Source organism: Rhodnius prolixus, unplaced genomic scaffold, assembly GCF_049639745.1.
Source record: "Rhodnius prolixus isolate KJV_2025 unplaced genomic scaffold, Rpr scaffold_1, whole genome shotgun sequence".
In the NCBI taxonomy this organism is placed as follows: Eukaryota; Metazoa; Arthropoda; class Insecta; order Hemiptera; family Reduviidae; genus Rhodnius; species Rhodnius prolixus.
This window is the reverse complement of record NW_027411581.1, coordinates 44,042,635-44,054,078: the sequence shown is the minus strand read 5'-3', so window position 1 is coordinate 44,054,078 and position 11,444 is coordinate 44,042,635.

Genomic DNA, 11,444 nt, shown 5'->3' with positions numbered 1-11,444 from the left:
ATCAATAGTTATAAAATTCGAAAAAACACATAGCTTTTTTAAACGTTTCCAAATGGCGGACATTTCAAGCTGAAGTAAGAATGAAATGCTGGGTACTTGATGATTTTCGTCGTTTAATCAACCCTTATACTTAACTTTAAACTGTAAGTTTAAGGGCTAGAGGAGTAATTTTGTGCTAAAATAACTTTTTAGATGGAAAACATAACGTAACCTTCACCTCTGTAAACCAAAATGCTGTGAATAGAATTTTTCTATGAAAATGTTTCATGTACAGGTTGTGCTACAAACCTAAAGTGAAGTCGTTACAAGTTTTCGAAAAAAATATTAAACGTGTGTCCTTCCAGAAGGAAACCTTCAGTAAATGTAATGGTTATAGTTAACCGACACATTCAAGGCGCTCAACAAAACTTGGAATTCACTTCAAAGATAAAAAACTTAAAAAAGAATTGTTCAATGAAGTAGTAGTTTTTTTTTACAATGAAATAACAAAAAGTCAAACTTATTTTTTTATTCGAAATTCTCCAGCAGCGTGAGAATTCTATGTAGTTTCATTTCTTTATTTTTCTTTATTAAATTTTATTTTAGTTTACATTTCACTTATTTCTAAGTGATTTTATGAAGGACAATATGCCAATAGTTGATAAAATTTATGATCTAAAATACCAGCAGAGAGTTGTATTTCAGGCAGATTATGGTTTTTTAGTAAGAAAAGAGGGATCCAATACGAGTATCTGTTGGGCTCTTTGTTAAATTGACGAGCAAGTTCAACGCGCAGTCATAGTTTAAAGATTTTAGTGTGTCATCGGCTATATTACAAATTTTGACATGTTTGCCTAGATAGGGGTAATGTAATTGACACCTGGAGTTCCTTACCTACAGATACGCCCAAATTACACACACTCACATAACTGCATCAGGAGTGTGTCTGTGTGCAAGTCGTCTGGTATATAGAGGCGTGGACGCAGGTGCAATCGTGATATCGCTTTTTTATTCGCTTGATTGACAACCCCCCCCCCAAAAAAAACCGTCGTTGTGGCGGTAAAGAAAGGGTATGTTTTAGGGGTTTACGGTCGAATGGCGGGAAAAAAGGGGCTACTTGTGTGTGAGTTTACTCCATTATCATTTCTTTCATTTTACATTGGTGTTCGGTCACCTATCAATCTCAATTCTTTTGCTTCGTACAATCCTTCAATGTTTATATTTCTACAAGTCATTCGGTGTTTAGAACTAAGTCGCCTAATGTTCCCTCTTTTATTATATTGCCACCATAAAAGACAATAGTTTAACGTCTAATAACCTTTAGAACTAATCTCATTTTATCTTTAAAGTAAAAGCGAGGGATTAATATGAATATTTCTTGTATAATGGACTTTTTTTTACCAAACCATAACGCATCATGTTGAGCATCTCCGTACATTGGTGTATACACATTTCTTGTACAAGAAGAGAACAGCATTGCCAATCTAGCACGGTGATTTCACAGCCATAATCTCTATGGAACATGACAATGCCCCACGAAGATGAGAATACGTAATTTAACATTATATGTCATTTATGGTTTTTATTTTTCATTTTACTTTTTAGTTAACACCTAAAATAAAACTAAATTACTGCAAGGATTAAAAATGTTTTATGAGTTGCGGCCGCTTTATCTGAATTACATTATTTTTACTGACAATAAAATATATTTATGCATTCACGCAATCATTAATTTATGGTGGACTCATACATATCAAAAATATACATCAAGGACTAAAGGTAATAATATTTTTTAAATTTTCTCTTAATAGGCTTAATAAAAGTATTGCGATCTTATTATAGGTTTCGAGTTTCCATCTAATATAGCCGTTTTGTGGAGCCCAAGTCTGAGTAATTAGTTTTTAAAATTGCAGAAATGGAAAATTTTAAATTTCGATTGGATGACTACTAGGGGCCATGCCGCAACTTAAAGAAAAACTCTCTCAATCATTTGCACAATAGTTTTTCCACTTTTTTGGAGATTTGTTCCAAAATAAATTGTACTCCAAGTGGTGTACAACTTTTAATTGAATCATTTTTATAGGAAAAGATAACCCTCATAACAAACTGTTTAGTAGCGGGTAAGCATCATCCGCTGCGAAAACGTAGGTTGTAGAAATATCTTTTGTCGGTAACACTGTATCTTGAGGAATGTGCAATCGTCTTGATTCCAACAAATGAAAAAACGAAGAATAGCGAAATGTTCTACCGTCGCTCTTTTTTCAGTATCCACCAACGTCAATGCAGATGAACTTGTAATTGGCATCAGCCACAGCTTGCAAAACGATAGCAAAAAAAAGTTTATAACAATAAAACACAGTCCCAGATTGTTGTGGTCATTTTATGCGGAATTGTTTGCCATCAATGGCACCAGGCAAAGAAGAAAATTCCATTTCTCATAAAACTGATTGGATATTTCTTTAAACATTGCTTCCGTTGGAACTGGCATGTGAATAGGGTGTAAACCAGGGGTGAGCAACCTTTTTAATCAATGGGCCAATTTAAATTTAAATTTTTTTTGGCGGGCCGCACATAGATTAACTCTTATTATTAATTTATAAAACTTCGTACGAAACGCATTGCGTCCGTATTTCATGTTTGAACAAGTCAACGACAAGTGTGTATCTCGTCACAAAAAAATCGCGCAGACGCGGCACGTTCGTATTGCATGTTTAAAAACGTCGTTGACAAGTAACTCGCCATAAAAAAATATTTCGGTTCAGTATGTACTACCATTTTATTATAATTAATTTTATAACAATATATTGATGGGAGAAAGTCGATAAAATAAATTCAATTTTAGAAATGCTTGGCGGGCCGCGTGTTGCTCATCCCTGGTGTAAAGCATTCCAAATAGCGTCGAACGTTTCATGTACAATCGAAGAGACCGATTCCACATTCCGGTGACAATGGGTCTCCGGCTGGATGGAAATCGCCCTGTAAATATTTTGAAACCCTGCTTTTTTTGAAAGATCAGTTTGTGGTTCGATTTGCGGGTGGAAATTTGCCTGGTACTGAAACGCCAATGAGCCCATCTGAAGTCATTGAGGATTCTATGCCTCATTCAAATATCCAAAATTTGGGAACACGCGGAAAAGGAGAATAGTGTTGTGACATTGGTACAAACGACACGTAAACGATCCAGTAATGAAATTGGTGCTGCACTTATTAGACTCGAGGAAAGAAAGATGGAATTGTTGGAAAAGACTCAAGCTCCAAAGGATCCAGAGCCCATTAACGACGATATATCTTTTTTCAATAGCCTACTTCCTTTTGTAAGATCACTCTTACGGCCGAATAAGCTGTTGTGCAGAATACAAATTCAGGAATTAGTATACAGCTTCGTCACCAATACACGAGATCAAATATTCGCTCCATAATCTGGTCCAGTGGTACAAATATTTCAACTACAGCACGAATCATTTTCACAATCTACTACTTCTCAACCCTGCGATAAAAACAAATTATTCTGTGGAATCGTACTACTCCAATTTTTCAGAAGAACAACATTAAAATTACGACGGCAAATACATATATGTGTAAAAAAAATATAACATATAACAAGTGCGGAGCAAAGCGAAGATAGAGCAACGCTACCAAAAGGGAGTGGAGCAACGCATGACATGTTCGATTTCTTCGCACTCATCGCCCTCATTTTTCAAAGGTTATCAATACTGCTGCATTTATTGGTATAGTGTTTTTAAAGAAACCAAAAGGATCTTCTACATCACAACCGATTTGTGTTGGATAAGAAATGGAACGATGTTGCCAAAGAAATGAATAAAACAAGTAATTAGGGTGAAGCGGCGAGTAAAACGGCGATAATAGCGAAGAGCAAAGAGGCGAAAAGGAACCCAAGTTAACATATTGGACCGCGCAGAGTGGGGGAGCAAAACGAAGATAGAGCAACGCTACCAAGAGAGAGCAGAGCAACGCTATCAAGAGGGAACAGAGCAACGATATCAAGAGGAAATAGAGTACCGCGTTGTGATATGTTTGATTTCTTCGATCTCATCGCGCTCAATTTTCAAGGTTAAAATGGATATCGCTACACTTATTGGTGTATTTTTAAAGAATCCTCTGTGGGACCAGAAGGATCCACTATATTACAACCGATTTGTGTTGGATAAGAAATGGGACTGGATTAATGGGGTTAACATTGAAATTCGTCCTTTTCTTGATTAACATGCCTTTAATACTGGTTAGTATGTAATCAAATGTCGAAATAGACATTCGTAAATACGCATGAAACTTGCCAGGATGCTCCTGAAGTTGTTGGTACAAGTGATGGAATTCACCAAGTTCATGTCTAGTCCTGTTTATATCATGAACACTGCAGCTCATGCTCCTAAGCTGCGGTAAATACCAAACTTACCCTTTAGCGATGTGAGGCTCCATTCTTCATGTTCCACCTCTCTTCGTTCTCTGCCAAAGCTGTCCTGTCCTTCCACAAAATTCGTTTTTACCCTTTTTGTACGTACATTCAGTAAAAGTATTTTACCAAAATCTTATTGCAGTGCCCACTGTTAGTAATTAAAGGAAATATCAAATTTCTATTTTCTGTGATTTTTGCTATTTGAATTGGTTTGGCACGGAAAGGCAGACAGAGCGACATTTACACGCACACATAATTGGATTATTTTGTGAAAGCCAAATTTCGGCATCAGCGGATCTCCAAACCGATATTACCGAGGAAATCTGAAAATCGGAAAAAGCTGCACCCTTTTACCAAAAGTCAAGTACGAGATACGTAAATAACTAAACTTTTTCCATAAAAATAAACGACTTTCTCAGGTGGAACCGTGGAACCCTAAGCGACGAGGAAGGTCTCAGCCCACTTCGCTCTTTATTAGGCTAATTTTACTAATTTTACTTCATTGTTTTATGGATTCTTTGGATTTGGATAATTATTATTAGCTACCCAAAGTTGGAAATGATCATGTTCGTTTTGCCCATACCATTTTCTTTTTGTGACCACATCTCGGCCATTTTGGGGAGAGACCCCAAGCAACTCAATAAAAAAAAAGAAGATTATTCTTTTTAATCACATGTTCCAGGATGTTCAAAGAGCTAACGTAACCTAAGTATGTGAATATACATTATATATGATTAGTTCCCCGCAGTGAAATCCATACGCTACTCTGTGTATAGAACTGGAATGGGTTGTCATTAGTGGAAGAGATTTAGCCCTTGTAGTAGGAGATTATAGGGAATTCAGGTGGAAGTCCACCACTGTGTGGTGCAGTCAGCAGCAGTGGTTTTTTAGTACAATGATGTTTGTTATATATGTATAAGAGAGAGAAGGTCTAAAAAAGTAAATCCTTTCTTTGTCCCAAACTGACCACAATGACTCTCTAGGTAGGTGATATAGCGGCCTTTATTTTGTTCACATTGTACCAAACTATTATACCAGTTTTGTTATATTTATATTATGTGTCTAGCAAGAGCTTTTATTATTCATTGTTACTTAGATAAACAGCACAGCTTCTGGTTCTTACGTAACACTAAATCCAAAATGGTTGACAGTTACAACATAACATTTAATCACGGGTAATCCTTCCATTAGGAGTTGATGTCCAGTTACAGCCTTTATTTTTAGTAATATTGAGTTTATTTTTAAATATCCAACCAGAACTCGGTTTTTGCTTGCATAATTATGCTCGAGAAAGCATCAGATATCGAGTGTTGATCGGTTATCAAACAATTTAACTAATAACATTACATTTACACAAAACAGATTGGTTAATGACTTTCTCCGCTTTCCTTGGGTATGAGTGAGGTCTGTGTTCTTGTGATTAAAGATGTACCATCGTAACTCTTGGTTCACACTCTAAGAAACACATAGTAACATTTAGTAACTTCCCTCATTCAATGAGTAAGCGGCAGAAACATATTAGAAATCAAATCCTCTACACCGAACTGATGAACCAACCTCTGGTGAAGAATAAAAATCCAAAATATGTCCAAAAAGTTTTTATATAAAAGGTACCACAATATAATGGCTTTAAAAATGGCTTTATAATCATTTTGAAGTTTGAAATTTTTAAGATCTTTCTTAAATAGCCTGAAATTTTAGGATGTAAAGGGCGATACAGAAAAATTAAAAAGAAAAATAACGGTAGTCTATTGAGTTTTCTAGAAGAAAGAGTTCAGATTATAGAGCGAACTAGACAGTTTACAGAACTATATTGAGGCCAAGTTTAACACGCGCCGATGAGACGAGGCGTCCTTAAAAAAAAAAAAAAAATCTTTAGCCCATAACCAGAAAATGGAAAGAAAAACAGGTTAAGACGAAGAAGTATACAAGAAGCAAGATTTGATGAGATGGATAGGAAGGCCCTAAGAAATTTCTGGAGAATTTCTGGATTCTGGAGGAGTAAGAAAGAAAGGAAGACCGAAGAAAAAGAGACAGATGGACGCCAAGAATAGGATATTAGAAGCTTGGTCAGAAGAAGGAGTGAGGAGAGTCACTATGGTGTGAGAGACGAGTGGTAAAAATGGTTAAAGATGTTGAGATCCATCTGGGACCGTAGGGTCTTGAAAGCAAAAAAGAAGGTTTTCTGAATAGACTTTAAGTAGATGTAAATCAGTGCTAAATATCCTCGAATACCAGACGTTTCAGCTAGCAGTTTCACCTCGGTGCTGCTTTCAACGGCTTCCTATTGGCATTAAGATTAAACCAGTTGCACGATGCATCTAATTTGAAGTTGGAACTGTTCGAGACTAGCACAAATAAAAAAGTTAGAATTTCAAGCATAAAATTACATGTGGATACAAATAATGTTTCTTTGTCAAACAAAGGTAAATAATGGATATGACTCTTTATTGTACCAGCAGATTGCAATTATAAATGGCATTAGAATGGACTATTTGATTTTATGCACACGATTAAATTGTCCATGTAAATGGACATGTAATTCAGTTCGTTTATTGACTTCAGTTATGTGCATGATGGTCAGATGACAGTATGTAATAAGTGACGTATGACAGCTAAATATAAATGTACTGTTTTATTATTGAAGCGTAATAAAGAGTTACAACTACCAGCAGACCATATTTACATTCACAAAACCAATCTAAATGAAGCGTTAGTGTTTTGTAAATATGTGCATGGGGTAAGAGAATCATTTTGTCCAAATTGCACTGATATTGAGGAGGAACATTGTGACCAGTGGTCAATGAGATTGCACCAAGTACTTTACCTATCACAGAATGCGGGCAGTCTGATAATGCGAACTTGATAAGGTTCACCTCTCTAATTGTTCTATTGTAGTTGGACCAATTGAACCAATTGGAAGACTCCAGTACTTCAGTTAAGATGAGTGGGCGGTGGGGTAGATCAACGTTAACAATGAGATATGCGCACCCTCTGCAGTACCGCAGTGCACTCCAAATTTAGATGGCAAAAAAAGAATATTTAATAATGCTGAGAAGTTGCAGAGCATTCTTCCTTTCCGAGATGTCAGTCAGCTACACTGTATTCAGTTCTCTAGACAGAAGGGCCAATTACACTCAGAAAAAGGGGAAAAACTCTGCCGTATCATTGCAACAAGGCGAATTTGAAGATATTATTCATTCTTTGTAATTTTAGAGTTAACTTTTTAAAGCGCACTAGCTTTTTCTTTCACTCTAATTGAGTACGATTTTGAGTTATCACAGCATATATTCGTTTTGAGTTCCCTTGAGTCCCAAAAAAAGTGGGTTTGAGTCTCTCCCACTCACAAACTCGGTGTACGTGTGGGTTTGTATCAACTCGTAACTCAAAATAGGAAAATCGTAGAATGTTCTAATATCAAATTAATTTGATATTAGAACATTATTATGTGCCAACACAATTGGATCAAATCGGTCAACCCAAAGTATGAATTTACTGAATCAATTATAGACTTTTTTCGTGGTTTTCCCACTTGAACTAGTTGCTTCTGTGCAGATGATGGTGAGTGATTTTAATTATTTTTCCAGATTACTTTTATTAAGGGAACTCAAGAGCGGTGTGTGGTTAGTGATCTTTCTGATGCAATTACTTTCTTTCCATCTACATAAAGTTAAGAATCAATTTTGTTACTATAGTTTACAAATTTTAAAAAATTTGAACAAAACAAAGGTGACCCAAAAACGCCACTCCACTGAACAGCTTTCAGTAAAGATCAAATTCGGCCTCTACGAATTAACTGATAAAACTTACACTGATTACAAATACATAAATATACGACTTCATTTTTAAAAATTTTCCCAACCTATCCTGGGCGTACGGAATAGAGCTGTTGGGTTCAATCAAACGTATCAATCTCAAATTTAATCTCTACAATCTAAAATACTTCGATCCATAGTAAACTCTCCTTTTTACTTCTCTAACCGGTCTTATACAAACAGAACTTAACATACCTTTTATCACTGAGGTCGCTAAAACAAGATATAGTAAACTTCAATTCAACTTGTCACACACAAACCCTCTAGCTCAAAAGTTTTCTTTTAGAACTCATCCTGACTCCCCAACAAGACGTCTAAAATTCAGTGACCTTCCACGTGATCTTCTCTCTAATAAAGGAAGTGACTAATAGGCTAATTTTTTTTGGAGTGTTACCACTGGGTAACTTCTACACTCGTTAATTTCCTCTGTTACTGTTATGATTGTTACTTATAGCGCCAAATGCAATGATTTTGGCATAAATAAATTAGAAAAAAAAAATCCTTGGAAATTTGATTATGCGTGGATGAATAGATTCTCTCTGAAGAGTCATTTTTCTAAAATTTAGGACCAGTGTTTTGTGTACTGATAAGGCGTGTTACATTTGTCATTAAAATTTCGTGAATAAAAGTTTTACTGTAAGGTTGTTCCCTGTAGCGCTTTAGTGTTATGTTTTACAAACTTTATAATGTTTGTAAAGAAATAAATGTTAACAAATTGACAGAGTAAATTGGTGAGTTGGAACCTGGTGAGCAAGATGAAGTCATGCGAGGAAATTTGAAGAGGATCAGTGCTGTAGGATCGCCAGTCACGTTGGACCGATGCAAATATTGCCAGAGCTTCCCATGGCCACCAGTATTTGGACAGATGAAATTGATGTTCTTAATACGTAGTATTGATGTTGCTTGATCGACTCTCGCTTCTTAATTTCGCTGTTCTGATCAATCACAAACTCTGTGGATTTTGATGAATGAATTTTCAAATATTTCCATTACAACCAAATAGTTTTCTTAAACGTTTACAGATCATTAAACATTATTTAGAGTAGAATTCAAATTGAATTTAAATTGCAATAAAATGTTGAATGAAAGGTTGGTATAAACAATGGTTTTGGTTAATCGGATAGTGAATTGTTAACTAGCAAAGTTAAGCAGGCGTCATGTTAACATTATTGTCAAAATGGAAAGACATTTCCTTTCATCTTAATAATTAAGGAATAATGTTAGTGGTTTAGACAGTAATTATTGCATGTTATTACTGGTAATAGGTTGTCAATGTTATGAGAACACCCTTTGAGCCTCTAGAACAGGCAACATTTCCCATTAGTGAGGAGTTACGTTAATAGTGTTTACGCCATAAACTCGTCGCTTGCCTACGGTAATAAGTTACAAAATCATCGCTAGTCTTAGCTATGCTAAATAACAACTGAACTAGACTTGCTAATTCTCGTACATTCAGGCTCTTGGTTGGAATATTACCAACTCCACTTCGTCTTCAGGTTCTTCACGCATCGCTTAGTCCACTCTCTTCTGTATACAAGCTATAGACTTACATTATGCTAATAAGTCAGTTTATTCAATATCTGTTAACAGTTTCCGGTAGGAGAGTTATTTAATTGTTTTTTTTAAATTTATTTTAAACCTTTAACGCAATTAAATGCGTTAATTTCATTTTCATGCGTCGACCTGTACCTTTTCATCTCTCTTCAAACCCTGAGTGCAGCAGGCATTGGTGCCAAATAATATGCTTTAAGTTGTTAACTTAATGTTGTAAATCAGCTAAATAAACTTTGACATAAAACGAACGGGAATGGAAACAGCAAATTGATCTTCTTTTTTTTAAAACTCGTTTTCAGCAGCACATTGAAACCCGCTTGAAAGTGAATTTACTATAAGCACTTCGAGAAACTATTTTTTAAAAACTGAAGAAACTATTTTTTAAATTGGATTTTTCGGATGTTCGATTTTAACCCAAAATTTATGTCATCCTTTGGGTGCGCCTAAGATACATATCGAATATTAACTTAATATCTACATTAACTTTCTTTGTATCTAATATCTAATATAGTTCTATCGGTCTCTGTAAACGGTGTACTAACCATTACCGAGTTACAGAAATAGCTGCGAGAATTCTTTCAAATATTCCTTAATCAAGCTAATTCCTTTTTACAGATTTATAAAATTAGTTAAATTACTTTTTATTTTCTAATTTGCGAAGTTTACGGAAATGATTTCCGTTTTGCCAAGAAATTTTATTTTTACGATTAAATTTGTTGAAAGTACCGCAAGATTGCTGCAGATTTTCAGTCCCTTTCAATTAATAAGGTGCTAACCCAAATGCCAATCACAAATCTCTTACTATAAACACCTCGCTTAATTAATAATTTAATTTTCGGCACCTCTCTTCAATTTCTGCAATTTTTCATTTTCCAATTGCAGCGGATGTACAGACAGACCTATCTGGAAAAAAATCCTTTCTCATATTCAGGGTCCCCAATATTTATATGTAACGAAATTGTTTACATTAATAGCCCATTACAGGCGGCAATATTTAGGAAAAAATGTACTCTCAGTAGATGAAATTTGCAAATATCTCGATGGCAAGGACTGGCCTTTACTCTGTTAATATCTAAAAGATGCCCTACATTATAGGAAATTGTTGCTGGAAGAGATTATTTAATTAACTTCCGTGTTCAACTCCTGAAGGACTAAATTTTTATTCTATCTCTTCTTTCGTTGTTAGTTTTTTTATTAATTATGAAAAAAAAATCTCGTCTGTAATAATACATAGATTAGCAACTCGGCAGACGGATTCTATCCATGCTGATGAGTGCTACTGATTTATGTTTATCTATTTTGTATAAGGTATTCTATTTCTTAATAAATGAACTATTATTATTATTATTATTATTATATTGTTTACATTAAAGCACCAACACTAAGTAAAATTAACAATATTAAAGTACCGGTAATGGTAGAAACTGTCCAATGAAATCATATAGGTCCTCAATAGTTTCGAAAAATTATACTTTATTGTTCCTTCCATTTCCCCAAAATACTCTTTTCCGAGCATTTCTTTGTATCTAATAACCGAATGCCTGTTAAAAGCTTATTAAACCCAAACAATTACTTTTTGCCCAGAAATGAGATAGAATAAATTTAAACCAGACAATTTACCTTTGCAAATAGTTGTTTTGAGCCGCCTGTGGGCACTCTATTCAACAGCAGCCATGTGTAGA